Source organism: Talpa occidentalis, unplaced genomic scaffold (genome assembly GCF_014898055.3).
Source record: "Talpa occidentalis isolate TD23 unplaced genomic scaffold, MPIMG_talOcc4v2.1 talOcc4.3, whole genome shotgun sequence".
Lineage (NCBI taxonomy): Eukaryota > Metazoa > Chordata > Mammalia > Eulipotyphla > Talpidae > Talpa > Talpa occidentalis.
Genome location: NW_023603184.1, coordinates 50,130,339 through 50,145,032, shown reverse-complemented (window position 1 = coordinate 50,145,032; position 14,694 = coordinate 50,130,339). Strand labels below are relative to the sequence as shown.

At 43.6% G+C, this 14,694-nt stretch overlaps 1 protein-coding gene across 1 annotated transcript in view; it reads right to left on the bottom strand.

The window, feature by feature from the left end:
- CCDC81 (coiled-coil domain containing 81) overlaps positions 1-14,694 on the bottom strand; it is a 78,171-nt gene that overhangs the window by 36,375 nt on the left and 27,102 nt on the right. The window contains exon 2 of the mRNA XM_054699586.1: positions 1,029-1,090. The gene's annotated coding sequence lies outside the window, so the exon portion shown is untranslated. The remainder of the gene's footprint in view (positions 1-1,028; positions 1,091-14,694) is intronic.

Sequence of the window (14,694 nt, the reverse complement as noted above, 5' to 3'; positions counted from 1 at the left end):
TGCCTTTAATCTTCATCTGACATCACTTTTGTAAATTGTGTGATGCTTTAAGTTATGGGCCGTTAAAGGATGGACACCTAAAGGAGTATCTCTGCTTTCTCATTCCTCCTTCTAGATTTGATATCTCTCCCTTAAAATTAGGTCAGCATCCAAGGCACATGCTGCAGTTTGAAGATCTTCACTGCTTGGTAGAAGCAAATGCTTTGGCTCTCAAACTGAGTCTCTGTTTCCCTGTAAATATCATATACCAACACTTACAAACTCAAATGCCAATGGGGGCCAAGAAAGAATGCAAGGAAGTAAGGGGTAGCCAACCAGAGAACACGGTAGCCAGAGCACGCACGCCCCATCTAAAGGAGAGCCTTTGTCAACTCCAGACAAGTGTCACCACACAGGAATGGAAAAGTGGTATTGTAAAATATGCTTTTCCCCCCAAGAAAAGAGAAAATTCAAAATTTTTAAATGTTGATGATAAATTCAAACTATCAGACCAAACAAAATAAGTTTGAAGGATGTATTCAGCCCAAGGGCTGTCACATTGGCACTTCAGAGTATGGCATAGGAGTTCCACAACCTCCTAACTTCCCAAATCTCTGTTTAGTTTTGTGGCATCTAAACTTGAGAATTAACAGGACTGGACAAAGTCTGTAATTTTTGTCAAGGTGAGTTCACTTCCTGTCTTAACTATATTTCCATTAGAATCCAGTCCCAACAAAGAAGCAAGGTAAGAAGCACTGAATTCTCCTGTACTGCACCAGGAACATCAGATCACACACCACCCATTTCCCCTACGCACACCCAGGTTGATCGATGATACACTTCATGTCACCAAACAGCAGAACTTACAAATTCGTTATTTAAAGATGATCTACAAAGAACAGTCCTCAGTATGAGCATCACAAAACTCTAGGACTGTAAATTAAACTGGGTAGCTCTAAAGTCTGCTATCCTTCTCCCAGAAAAATGGTAAGAACTAAGAAGGAAAGATCCTTAAGACTCCCTCATTGGAACTGAAATATAAATCCTACCTTGTTTAGGTACAGCTGTCGTTGCACGAATTCTGCCACAAGGCCCCAGATAGTCGAGACATCTGAAATTCAAAGGAAACCAAAAATAATTTATCTAAAGACTCATGCGATAGTAGCTAGTGCTAATAAATAAAAATGTAACTGTGACATGCATAATCAGTACTCAGCAATAAAAAAAAAAAGAAATTCTTTACATCTGTGACAACATGAATGGAACTGGACAGGATAATGCTGAAAAAAGTAGGTCAAGAGAGAGACAAATATCAGAGGGTTTCACTTATATGTGGAATATAGAGAAACAAACTAAAGGGTCAGCCAAAATCAAAATAACAAACCCAAAAATCTGTCTGTAAAATTAAGGCTCCCGTGGGGAAGGGGATTGTAGAAAGCAAAGTGTGGAGGACTATGGGTGCTTTTATGGTGGGTTACATGTGGTGACAATAAAAAAATTAATAATAAAAGCCAGCCCTCAATTAATTTAGAATTAACATAAAGTAAGATCATTCCGAGAGTACATTTTTCTGGTAATTACAGCTTACCTGTTTTAAATTCCAAAAATATGACTGAAAATAATAACACACTTTAGGAGAACTATTTTCTAAAATAAAAAGAATGCTGCCACTTTTCCCTTTATTATATAGTGTTAATCAAGAATAATCATAATGACCCATTCAACCAGCATTTAAGTGTCTAATCTCTGTCAACTGATTGATACAAACTTTCATTTTTATACCATTCTAGAACACAGGAATAAGGTCAAGTGTCACTAAGGTATGAAAGGCTGTTGTCTGCACACTATTTTGCTTAATTCTTTTTTTCAAAAGATTTACTTATGCATACAAGTATCGGGGTACAGGCCAGAAGCGCGGGAGGGTGAGAGGACTCACCAGAGGCAGAGCAGGGAGTAGAACAGGCAGATCTACTGAAACACACTGCTGAGGGGAGCAGCGGGAGAAACAGGAGAGGTTTGCTGTGCCAAGTGGGTAGCTCCCTGGCTGGCTGGGGATCGAACTCTTGCTGCAGAGGCTGCCAATATCTTAACAGTGTTGTGCTTTACCTCTTGCGCCACCAGGGAGGGCCCTATTTTGCTTAATTCTTGACTCTCACTTGACACTGTTAAGACTACCAGCTGTCACTTCTCAAGACAAAGCATACTCTAATGCATAAGACTAATGCACAAGACTTCTCTCTGCACTTGTGCTCCACAAGCTAACTCCCCAGTCCTAATTCACTGCTTCTGATCTGCTGCGTTCTTGTATATTGTTTCAACAAATATACTAATAGTATATCTGGAAAAAAAAAAATCTCTCATAAAACAGACCTTTGGATAAGGGACCAAAGGCCTTTACTTTGAATTGTTGTATAGACTATCTGCTTTGAGCCATTGAGGGAAGCTTTCTGTGTTCATTTTCTTGCTCTGAGCTACATTTAAAAAAAAAAAAAAAAAAAACCCGTGGTAGAAAAATAAGCAATTTCCAATAACTGAAATGTCATTGTGTGCGATGAAAGTATACTCTAGGTACAACTAATATTAAGAAATATAGAAAATTATATGTGTTGACTTCTCCACTCGAAATTTAATTATGTATTAAAGATACTTTCCAAAGAGGAACTCTGCAAATCAAAAGGTTGTGTTTTAATTCTCAAAGTTAAAGCTCAAGAACAGTGCTATTTGGGGGCCCATTGGTGGCGCAAGTGGTTAAGACACAGCACTATGAAACTACCCGCAGCCACTGCAGCAAGAGTTTGATCCCTGGCCAGGGAGGTGACCCACATGGTGCAGCAGACCTCTCCTGTCTCCCCGCTGCTCCCTTCAGGAGTGGATTTCAGTACATCTGCCAGTTCTGCTCCCCACTCTGTCTCTGGGGAATCCTCTCACCACCCCCCCACATGTCTGGTCTGCACCCCAGTTCTTGTATGCATAAATAAATAAATCTTTAAAAAAAAAAATAAGCTCCCTGATTTTACATATCTTCTAAAATGAAAATACTGATATACAAACAGAACAGAATATTACAGTGATTTGAACAAAGAAACATCTCCAGAGAACAGTGCAGTAGAGAGATTAATGTTCTATGTGTTGAAGACCAGCCTTCCTGCCGCCACAGATAGCTGCCTCTGAAGGTTTCAACAGTTTTACCCAGGTCACATCTGTAAAATCATTGGTGAGATGTTCCACATATTACAATTACAAAATATTAAACTTTGGTAAAACATACAGAAACACAGGGAATTAACCAAAGAAAAGTTCACTTCTGGTTTGGCTGAGCTTGGGAGTTCATCCTTGTCTCTACAATGGCTCATTTGTAAAAAGTTAATAGTCATTTGACATCAATTTCTGTCACTCAACTAACAAGGACCTTGCAAAAGGCACCGAGGGTCTCACTGTCAATCAATTCAATGCACACCTCTATGGCCCCTTGGGGGGCGTGACCTCTGCCTTCTTCCATGAAGCTCCTTTCCTGCAGGTTTTGTGACATGATTTCCCCTGGGCTGTCATCCTAACTCTCCAGTCATTTACTATCAGTCTCTTCCGCAGGTTTATCTTCTCAACCCAGTCATTAGAGGTTGGGGTTTTTCAAAGTATGGCCAGAGCCCTTCTCTAGTCTTTCTGTTCCCACTCTTAAGCCATCACAACTATGTCCAGGGCTTTAATGACAACTTTAATTCCGACGACTCCTAAAATAGTATTCAGAAGTTGGGCGGGAGGGCCCGCTCCCCCTCCATATCCAGCCCATCACCGTGATCTGTTTATCTGACATCCAAAGCAGTCTTTCAGTCTGTCACTTCCATTTTTACTCTACCAATTTAGACCAAGCTATCATGCATTTGCACTTCTGGCCTTCCGATTCACTCTCCGCGTTGGAATCACAGCAATCTTTTTAAGACACAAGCCTTTAGCCCCACTCAAAACACTTGGCCTCCCATCAGATTTCACATAGAAGGCCGACATGCTTAATGTGATTTACAGGACCTTGCATAACCCTGAGGCTTCCTTTTCTCTCTCTTAGAGCATGCTTCCTCCCCCACCCTTGCCAAGTCACAAAACAGTCACCTGAACTTCCACTATCTCAACCACAGCACCCTCAAGTCTGAGCTTTTACTCTTGTTATTCCCTCTGCTTGGAACACGCTTGCCTTCCCGCTGACACTTCCTTGGTCATATTTAATCAATTGGAATTTTTATTGACTTTTGTGATTGTTTGATACACATAACTTCCCTGCTAGATTGTAAATGCAAAGATTTTTGCTCACAATCAGTTCTCTAGTGCCCAGTACATAGTAATTCCTCAAATTTATTTGAATGAATGATATCTATATAAATATGGAAAATATTTTTTAACTTATAAAGTTATAAAAACAAGAAAAAATAGTAGTGATGCAGGGGTGGAGGGCAGAAAAAGTGTCTATCCCTATTTTTTTAATTTCCTAAAATCATTTTGTTAAGGCCTAAGCAACAGCCGTGGTTACAAGGACTTGATGGTAACATTAGTTTCATTGCTGGAGCATGACCCTTCCCCAGGGCTCAAGGTCACAGATAGATCTGAGTGTCACCCTGGGGCTGCCTTTCTGAGACGTTCCGCTTTCTAACCAAGCCCGCTAAGTTCTCTGGAAGAAACTTCCAGGTCCTCTTCTGCACACCTGCCCGGTTCTTGTTACGATCATCCCCTTTCTTAACACGGAACCCATGAGGCAGGGTAGGTCTCTGCTGGACCTCTGAGGAGTGCTTTAGGCTGGTGGCTTCCAGGTAGCAGCACAGAGCACCTGGTGCTCCCCCCAGGCAAGCACGGCCTTGGCTGCCCCCCCTCATGGACGCAGACGGCGGGGAATCCGGGGCGTCCAGCCAGCCCAGGCCCAGCAGCCCCAGGCCCGCCGCAGGGCAGGGCAGCCGTCCTCCCCCGGCCTCGGTGGGCGCGGCCAGCCCGCAGCCCCGTCCAGCCCGGCCGCTTACCCTCCTGGCTCAGCGAGGGCAGCGCGGACAGCAGCCGGCCGCCCGCGTCCGGCCGCGCGGGGAGGGCGGGGTCCAGCATGTCCGGCCGGGGCGCGCGGGTCCCCGCGGCTCCTTCCCGGCTGCGCGCGGGGCCGGCCCGGCGGGGACGGCCGCCCTCCGGGTGCGCGGGCGCTCGGGCTCCGGGCGCGCCTTCGAGGCACACACTCGCACACCTGGATTTTTTTTTCTTCCCTAAACTCTCTGCCTGGCCGTCCCCGAGCCAGACGGCTGTCCCTGCAGCCTCCTCGGCCCCGGCCCCAGTGTCGGGGAGGGGGCGCGGCCTGCGGGGGGCCGGCGCCGGGGACGCGCTGCGTTGCTAGGAGCCGCAAAGGCTGGCCCCGTTGCTAGGGAGTCACAGTGGGGCTCGGCCCCGCCCGGACAATGCGGGCCCCCGGGTCGTGAAGGTTCTTCCGGAGCGCCAGGCCGTGAGGAGGAAAACGGCCGAGTGTTTCCACCGTGCGTTCTCCTGCGCGCCGGGCCCCAGCAGGAGGAGGCCCGAGGGTCAGCTCCCCGGACCAGCACCCTGCCCAGCACCCCTCACCAGCACCCCGCACCAGCACCCCGCACAGCACCCCGCACCAGCACCCCGCACAGCACCCCGCACCAGCACCCCGCACAGCACCCCGCACCAGCACCCTGCACCAGCACCCTGCACAGCACCCCATACCAGCACCCCGCACCAGCACCCGCACAGCACCCCACACCAGCACCCAGCGCCAACACCCCGCGCCAGCACCCCGCGCCAGCACCCCGCACCAGCACCCCGCACCAGCACCCAGCTCAGCGCCCCGCACCAGCACCCGGCACAGCACCCTGCACAGCACCCCGCGCCAGCACCCCGCACAGCACCCCGCGCCAGCGCCCCGCGCCAGCACCCCGCACAGCACCCCGCACCAGCACTCTGCACAGCACCCCGCACCAGCACCCTGCACAGCACCCCGTACCAGCACCCCGCACCAGCACCCGCACAGCACCCCGCACCAGCACCCGGCGCCAACACCCCGCGCCAGCACCCTGCACAGCACTCCGCACCAGCACCCCGCACCAGCGCCCCGCACCAGCGCCCAGCACAGCGCCCAGCACAGCACCCCGCACCAGCGCCCCGCACAGCACCCCGCACAACACCCCGCACCAGCGCCCCTCACCAGCGCCCCTCACCAGCGCCCCGCGCCAGACTGGGAACCAACCGCCCTCAGCAATGTGCCTCCAGGCTCCGGAGTTCAAGGGTTTGCTTTTGATGGAATTTGTTTCTCTGGTGCGGTGTTTCCCGCTCCCTGCCCAGGGAAAGGAGTGTTCCAGCCACAGTCATTTCTTCCCCAGCTTCCCTGCACCCTCCGCAGACCCCATCCTGCCAATGTTCTTCACACCCCCCTGTCTGGAGAGAATGAATTTTCTTTCACAAAGTGAACCCACCTGTGCAAGCTCTTGCAGGTCAAGAAACAGGACTCTGTGAGTAGCGCAGTAACCCCTCAGGGAGCCTCCAGGCACCATCCCAACAATGTGTTAGATTTTCCTGTGCTGGAACTTCTGCAGTCATGCAGCGAGTGTTACTGTGTGTGACTCTGTTACTAAATGTTTGTGAAATTCCTCCGTGGATCCTGTAGCAGAAATTTGTTCATTTTCACTACTGCATGTTATTTCTTTGTATGATTATGGCAAAGTTATCTTTTTCATGGTTGAGGGGACCTTTGAGTTTCCCTTTGGAACTATTAGAAGTAATGTTGCTACAAACATGCTTAGACAAAGTTTTTAGTGCACATGTATTCTCATTTTTTTTAAGATTTATTTATTTATGCATGCAAGAGCTGGGGCACAGGCCAGATATGGGGGGTGAGAGGATCCACCAGAGACAGAGCGGGAAGCAGAACAGCTGGACTGACCAAAGTACGCTGCTGAGGGGAGCAGTGGGGGTGGCCGTAGATGTCTGTTGCGCCATGTGGGTTTCTCCCTGGCTGGGTATCGAACTCGTGCTGCAAGGCTGCGGATTGCTTCATAGTGCTGCATCTTAACCCCTTGCACCACCAGGAAGGCCTATTCTCATTTCTGATCGGTATATATATCACCAGCAGTAGATTACTGCAAAACGCAGATTTTTTTTTTTTTAATTTTTGACTGAGGTGACATTGGGATACCCCCCACAGGTACAACCATCGCAGCGCACCCACCATTAACTCACCCGTACTCCACCATCACAGACCATTACGCCACCTCCTTTCCCCGTCCCCACCTTGGTGTCTCAGTTCTGTAGTCAGTTCTCCCAGCTTGGTTTTTCTGACAGATTATGGTCTTTATCTATTAACTTAGTTACTTATATTCCACACATTAGTGACACCAGCCAGTACTTGTCTTTCTCCTTCTGACTTATTTCATGTACTCTCTTTTCAAGTTCCATCCACATTACCACAAATGACATGAGTTTATCTTTTTTGATCTCTGAGTCGTATTCCATTGTGTGTATATACCACATCTTTTTGCTCCACTCTTTGGTTCTGGGGTACTTACGTTTTTTTCATTGCTTAACTACAGAAAAGAGTGCTGCATTAACATCAGAGAGCAAGTTTCCTTTCAAATTAATGTTTTTGAATTTTGGAGGTAGATGCCTAGGAGTGGAATTACTGGATCTAATGGCAGATCCATGTTTAATGTCTTGAAATACCTCCACACAGCTTTCCACAGGGGCTGGACCAGTTTGCATTCCCACCAGCAGTGTAGGAAGCTCCCTTTTCTCCACATCTGCACCAGCATTTGTTGATTCTGGTCTTCTTGATACAGGCCATTCTGACAGGTGTGAGGTATTATCTCATTGTGGTCTTGATTTGCATTTCTCTAATAATAAGTAATAGTGAGCATTTTTCATGTGCCTGTTTGTCAGTTTAATCTCTTCTTTGGGGAAGTGTCTGTTTAGTTCTTTTGCCCACTTTTTGATTGGTTTATTTCTTTTGTTTTTGTAAAGCTTTGTGAGTTCTTTGTATATCTTTGATATTAACCCTTTGTCAGATGTATATATACAAATATTTTCTCCCATTCAGTAGGGTGTCTTTTTGGTTTAGTTATGGTTTCTTTCACTATACAAATGCTTTTTACTTTGATGTCGTCCCAGCTGTTTACATTCTGTTTTGTTCTTCTTGCTGTTGGGGACAAATCCCTAAAGGCATCACTAAAACTTATGTCATGAAATGGTTTGCCCCTGGTTTCTTCTATGTATTTTATGGTTTCAGGTTTTACAGGCAAGTCTTTGATCCATTTTGAGTTGATTTTGGTGTGTGGAATAAGACTGTGGTCTAGTTTTACTCTTTTGCATACAGCCGCCCAGTTTTCTGAACACCATATATGGAAGACGTTATCTTTGTTCTAGCATATATTTTTTACTTCTTTGTCATAGATTAACTGCCCATATGTATGTAAGTTTTTTCTGGGCTCTCAGTTCTGTTCCAGTGGTGTATAAGTCTGTTTTTGTTCCAGTATCAGGCTGTTTTAATTATTATAGCTTTATAATATAGATTGAGGTCTGGAAGTGTGATACCTCCATTCTCTTTTTTTCTTTGTCAAGATTGCTTTTGCTATTCAAGGTCTTTTGGGATTCCATATGAATTTCAGTCATTGAATATGCCATTGATATTGGGATTTTGTTGAATCTGTATATAGTTTTGGGTAGAATAGCCATTTGACAATGTTGATTCTACAATCCATGAGCAGGGACTATTCTTCCATTTTCTGTGTCTTCTGTTTCTTTCAATAATGTCTGATAGTGGAAATGCAGATTCTAAAAGATAATGCCACGCAGATTTCCAAAGTGATTGTGACATTGACATTGGTGGCAGGAAGGAGGAATTTCTGGCACTTAAGTGTGAACAGAGATGAGGGATGATTATATTGAGTTTGAGTTAAATGTGGTGATAATGAAGGAGGAAGTTAGGAAATGGGTAGAGGCAGTCAGTTAGGAACAGGGTGCCCCAAGCCCCAAGTCCATTTATCACCCTGATTGAGAAACAATCATAGACCAGGAAGAACACCCCCCCATTCAATTAAAAAATGGAATGTTCACAATACCAACATAATAGCACAATATGAATGGACCACAACTGGTTTCAGAAAAGCGCACGGAGTAACATGGGAAAACTCAGTGGACCTCAGTAGCCCAGGAGGCCCCAGTCTAGCCAATCAGTAAGAGACAAAACCAGAGATACCATGGCCAAACCCCAACGCCTTGCCCACTATGACCATATAAGCACCTGCTTCTCGCCCCCTCAGTAGCTACCCACACAGGACTCCTCTCCACTTCAGAGAGCTTTCCTGCCCTCCTTCCTACCTATCAATAAATCTCTTGCTCTTCTGTAACTTTGGTCTCGATGTTAAACTTTCCTCACCAAAGACAAAAACTGAAAAAGAGCCTGACTAGGGTTCTCAGATTCCGGGCCTATTCCTAAAAATCTCGTTTCAATAACAATTTTAGTCTCTAGGAAAGTGGTCTTCAGTTTCAGAAGACAACTATGATTGATGGCTAAGTATTAGCAAATTATAGATGGCAAAAAGAGGATCTATAAATAATAAAGACAAAGACCGTTTTTCTTTTTGCCAAAGGTCTCTTGACAAGAGACTGCAGAAATACATGAGACCCTGTGTTTACTAGCAACTTCTAATGAGATCTAAACATTGTATAGCCTAAAAAAAACAGACCATACACTTGAAAACTGAACATAGACAAGTCATGCCATACCTTTAGTGTGAATTTTCTCTGTAGCTATAGCTGTTCATATATACAAAGATAAATGTCTATGTTCCATTGTTTTCAATTCTGTATCTTAGAGTCAGCCTAAGGTAAGCAGCAAAGGGAGCTACTTAAATTTCAAATCTATGCATCAGCATACATTTTTAAGTTTTCTTAAAAAGAAGCCCTACGTTTCTGTTCTGACATTTAAAAAATTTCAAGATATATTAATCAAAAATCTATTGCAATATTTATATTTCACTTGTTTCAATACACAAAATGTGTAAATATACAAACATTTTACATGTTTGGAGTGCATAGAATATTTGGAGAATGACACACAAAATTAGCAGTGGTTATTTTGGATAATGTGAAACTGTGTGTATTGTGGGAGTGCAAACTGGTCCAACCACTATGGAGAGCTGTGTGGAGATTTCTGGACCTACTAAACATAGAGCTTCCATATGATCCAGCAATTCCACTCCTAGGTATTTACCCAAAGGACACAGAAACATCAATTCCAAAGAGCATCTGCATCCTTATGTTTATAGCAGCACTATTTACAATAGCTAAGCCTTGGAAACAGCCCAAATGCCCAAAAATAGATGACTGGATCAAGAAGATGTGGTACATATACACCATGGAATATTACTCAGCAATCAAAAAAGATAAGCTTGTGCAATCTGCAGCAACATGGATGGAGCTGGAAGGGATCATGCTCAGTGAAATAAGTCAGAAAGAAAAAGAAAAATACTGCATGGTCTCACTCATAGCAGGAATTTAGAAAACCCAAATATGGCACCAGGGAAAAGACTAATTATAATAAAGAAAAAATCAAAATCAACAAGCAACCATAAACCAGAGACACACTAACGGGGGTTGGGGGGAGGAGAAGAGGGATTAGGGCCAAATTAAGGGGGCGGGTATTATACAGGGAATATACAGAATGAATATGCATACATTGTGCAAAAATGAAAAATGATGTAAGAATTATATAAAATAAAATATTAAAAAATTTTGCAATAATTTAACTGACATCTATTAATTATCTAATTTGTGCCAGGCACTTTGCTATTTGCTAAGAGAAATTCATTTATGTACCATATAGCTAATATTTGTTTAAGAAGTTTCTAAAATCATTATTGGATTCCAAAGACAAAATGTATGGTGACGGGCCATCCCTGGTGGCACAGCCGTTGAGCGCTGGGCTGAAAAGCTGCCCGCAGCCTCTGCAGCACCAGTTCGATCCCTGGCCACCAGCGAGGGCCCCACACGGCACACAGACCTCTCCTACTGTGCCCGCTGCTCCCCTCAGCAGTGTATTTCGTCGGTCTGCCTGTTCTGTTCCCCGCTCTGTCTCTGGTGAATTCTCTCACACTGCCACGCTTCTGACTGTACCCAGTGCTTGTATAAATAAATAAATAAATCCTTAAAAAAAAAATGTAAGGTGACAACCGGATTGAGCAGAATTAATCTAGAATGTTTTCTTAGGAGAACATCATGTTGGAGACCTGTATACCATCTCTCGGCTTTTAGATCCAGTGCAGCTAGTCTTTTGCTCCTGCATTGGATTAATCACTTTCTGCAGGTGAACATGTAATAAAGCAGTTTCCTTACGTTCAGGATGGTGGTATTGTTAGAAAAATTCAGCCCAATAGTAGATTTGCATTTAGTTCTGTGTGATGTTTACACTATGAGAAGCATTTGGGAACTAAGACTGAAAATACATTATCAGATGTACATTTTCAATCCCTTGCTTATTCAAAGGCTTATGCAGAAGTGGACTTGTGGTGGCTTAGCATTGTGTCCACTTAATGAAGAAGGAACTGCCTGCCTGCCTGCCTGCCTGCCTTCCTTTCTTCATAGAAGAACTGGGGTACAGGACAGAGGTGAGGGGGATGAGAGGATTCACCAGAGATGGAGTGGGGAGCAGAAGAGGCAGATTTACTTAAGTACACTGCTGAGAGGAGCAGTGGGCAAGAGAGGAGAGGTCTGCTGTGCCATGTGGGTCAGCTCCCTGAGTGGTGGGGAGGGATCAACTCAGGCCTTCTGGGTAATAGTGCAGAGACTTAACCCTTAGGCCACCAGGGAGAACTTATACCTCATTTTCTAATCCATTCTTCTGTCCATGGCACTCAGGTTGTTTCCATAACTTGGTTATTATAACAGCACTGCAATGAACACAGGAGTGCCTATATCCCTTCAAATTAGTGATTTTGATTCTTTGGATAACAACCTACGAGTAGAGTTTCTAGGTCTCATGGTATATCTGTATTTAATATTTGGACAAATTTCCATACTGTTTCCACAGGGGCTGGGACAGTCTGTCCTCCCACCAATAGCCCAGGATGATTCCAGGTTAGGTTCAGTTAAAAGAGAACTTCGTGTGAAACTTGAAAGGCAGAAGTAAAGCAGCAGACTTTCTTTCCCTTTTGATATTAATTATTTCTTACTGTGGCAGTGATGGTTTACAACACTGTGATTTAAGGGTAAACGTTCATACCTGTTCAGATGTACATTACCATCCACACCTGCCACCAAGGCACCAATAATCTTCCACCACAGACCATTAAGCAACCTCCCCACATTGCTCCATAACCCCATCTTCCCCCTGGGTAGCCTCAACGCAACAGATGTTTTTATGCTCCAAAGATCATTATACCAGCTGGCTCTCTGGGTAGGCTGGGGCCAGCAGCCTGTTGACAGTTCTCCAGCTCCTGCCAGATGCCTCCTTCAGCTTCTCTGGATTCTGAGCTAGGAGCATGTTGAGCAGTGTGGCCCAAGGAACCATCATATCCTGCAAGTTAGGTTATTCATGTCAGTGAGATTGAATGCAGTGAGAGGCAGATGCAGGTTTTAAATCCGTCCTCAGTTTGTTCTTTTGGATTTTAGCTTGTCCTCACCAGCTCCAAGTTTTCCCTATACTTCCCCATTTCATGACCATTTTTTCTTCCTAACTATTGACCCTGCTAACTTTAGGTCCAACCGTTAAACTGCTTAACTAATTCCTACAATTACATGAGGGCTAATACCCATAATAAATTCCATAATATCTATCACTCATAGGGTCCTGTTTCTCTGATTGAACCCTAACTGATGTAGACTGGTGGTTAAAACTGAAGTATTAAAATTACTCTGTTTCAGCTTTACTTAGACTTGAATTCAAGTTGATTAAGTGCTTATGCCCTGAAACTCTACTGTAAAGATAAGTTAACTCTCATGGTAGAGATGTGCAGAGGATGTAATGGAAGAACAAGGAGAGGAAGATTACTTCTAAATGGTCTGAATGCTAAGCAAAAAGATTTGGGCTGCATTGGAAAGTATTGGTTTCTAAAACCCTATAAAACTTATCACTTACAGGCTATTATGTTCTTCAGTACTATATTCAAATGGAGGGCTTTTTTAAGATTTTATTTATTTATTTTTGCATAGAACTGGGGTGCAGGCCAGAGGTGTGGGGGGGTGAAAGAATTCACTGGAGACAGAGTGGGGAGCAGAAGAGGCAGATTTTCATAAATACACTGCTGAGGGGAGCAGCAGGTGAAACAGGTGAGGTCTGCTGTGCCATGTAGGTAACTCCCTGGCTAGGTATTAACTCAGTCCTTTGTGGTGATAACCTGAGACTTATCTCCTAGGCCACCAGGAGGCCCAATGGAGTTTGTATTTCATCACATGGTATAACTAATCCATATATTAGATGACAAATAACCAGCGAAATTTCTGAGATAAAGGAAAGAGACCAAATAAATAAAAGGATAATTGATAGCTATGGAAAGGCTAACCATATGATGACTAATTTCATTAAGAGTGACAACTGTTTATTAACTTTTAATGAATGTGTTGATGCAAGACAATTGAAGAACGACAAATTAGCTAATGTGACAAATGAGAATATATTGATATTAAGCTAGGGAATGATCTCACAAGAAATAAATAAAGGAAAGTTCCTCAAGTCAGACTACTTAAAAATAGAAAATTTCAAGTAATAGATCACAGTGTTGCCATTCTACCTGAACTCTGCAGGATAAAAGACATACAATAAGGCTTTCCCATATTTAATAGATGTGGCCTTAATGAATAATAAATATTATAATTATACCCATGCATATTGCATTAGCTATGTATGAATAGAAAGTTAATTTTGAAGCTGTACTTATCTGACCTGTCCTTATAAATATTTTGTCCCTTTCTTTCATACAACATAAACTAAAATGAGGAATTTGAAGACCTAAGGTTACACGTAGATATTACCATAAAAATTTGTATAACTAAAAAGAATATTAATATAACTGAGCTTCACTAATCATTGATAAAATGGAAATGATGATAAATGCCAATCAAAGAAAGCCTACAACTTTTCACAATGGGAAAGTGAAAATAAGAAAGATTTTTGGTTTCCATTTCACCATTTTATTGTGCCAATCTGCATAGGCAAATAAAATGCATATTCTACAAAGGAATACTTCTTGATTATTTTCTTTTTTTTTTTTAGTGTATTTTTCCTAGTCTTTTTTCTTTATAAATTTTATTTTTATATTCCCCATACAATTGCAACCCCCTTATTTGACCCCAATCCCCCCCTCCCCGCCCCCCCCCACATAGAGTGTCTCTGGTTCATAGTTGTTTGTTGATTTTGATTTTTACTTTCTTATAGTTATTCTTTTTTCCTGGTCCCTTATTTAAGTTTTCTAGATTCCCTGCTATGAGTGAGACCATCCGGTATTTTTCTTTTTCTTTCTGGCTTATTTCGCTGAGCACGATCCATTCCAGCACCATCCATGTTGCTGCAAATTGCATGTGTTTATCTTTTTTGAATGCTGAGTAATAATCCATTGTGTATATGCACCACATCTTCTTGATCCAGTCATCTATTTTGGGCATTTGGCTGTTTCCAAAGCTTAGCTATTGTAAATAGTGCTGCTATAAACATAGGGGTGCAGGTGTTCTTTGGAATTGATGTTTCTGTGT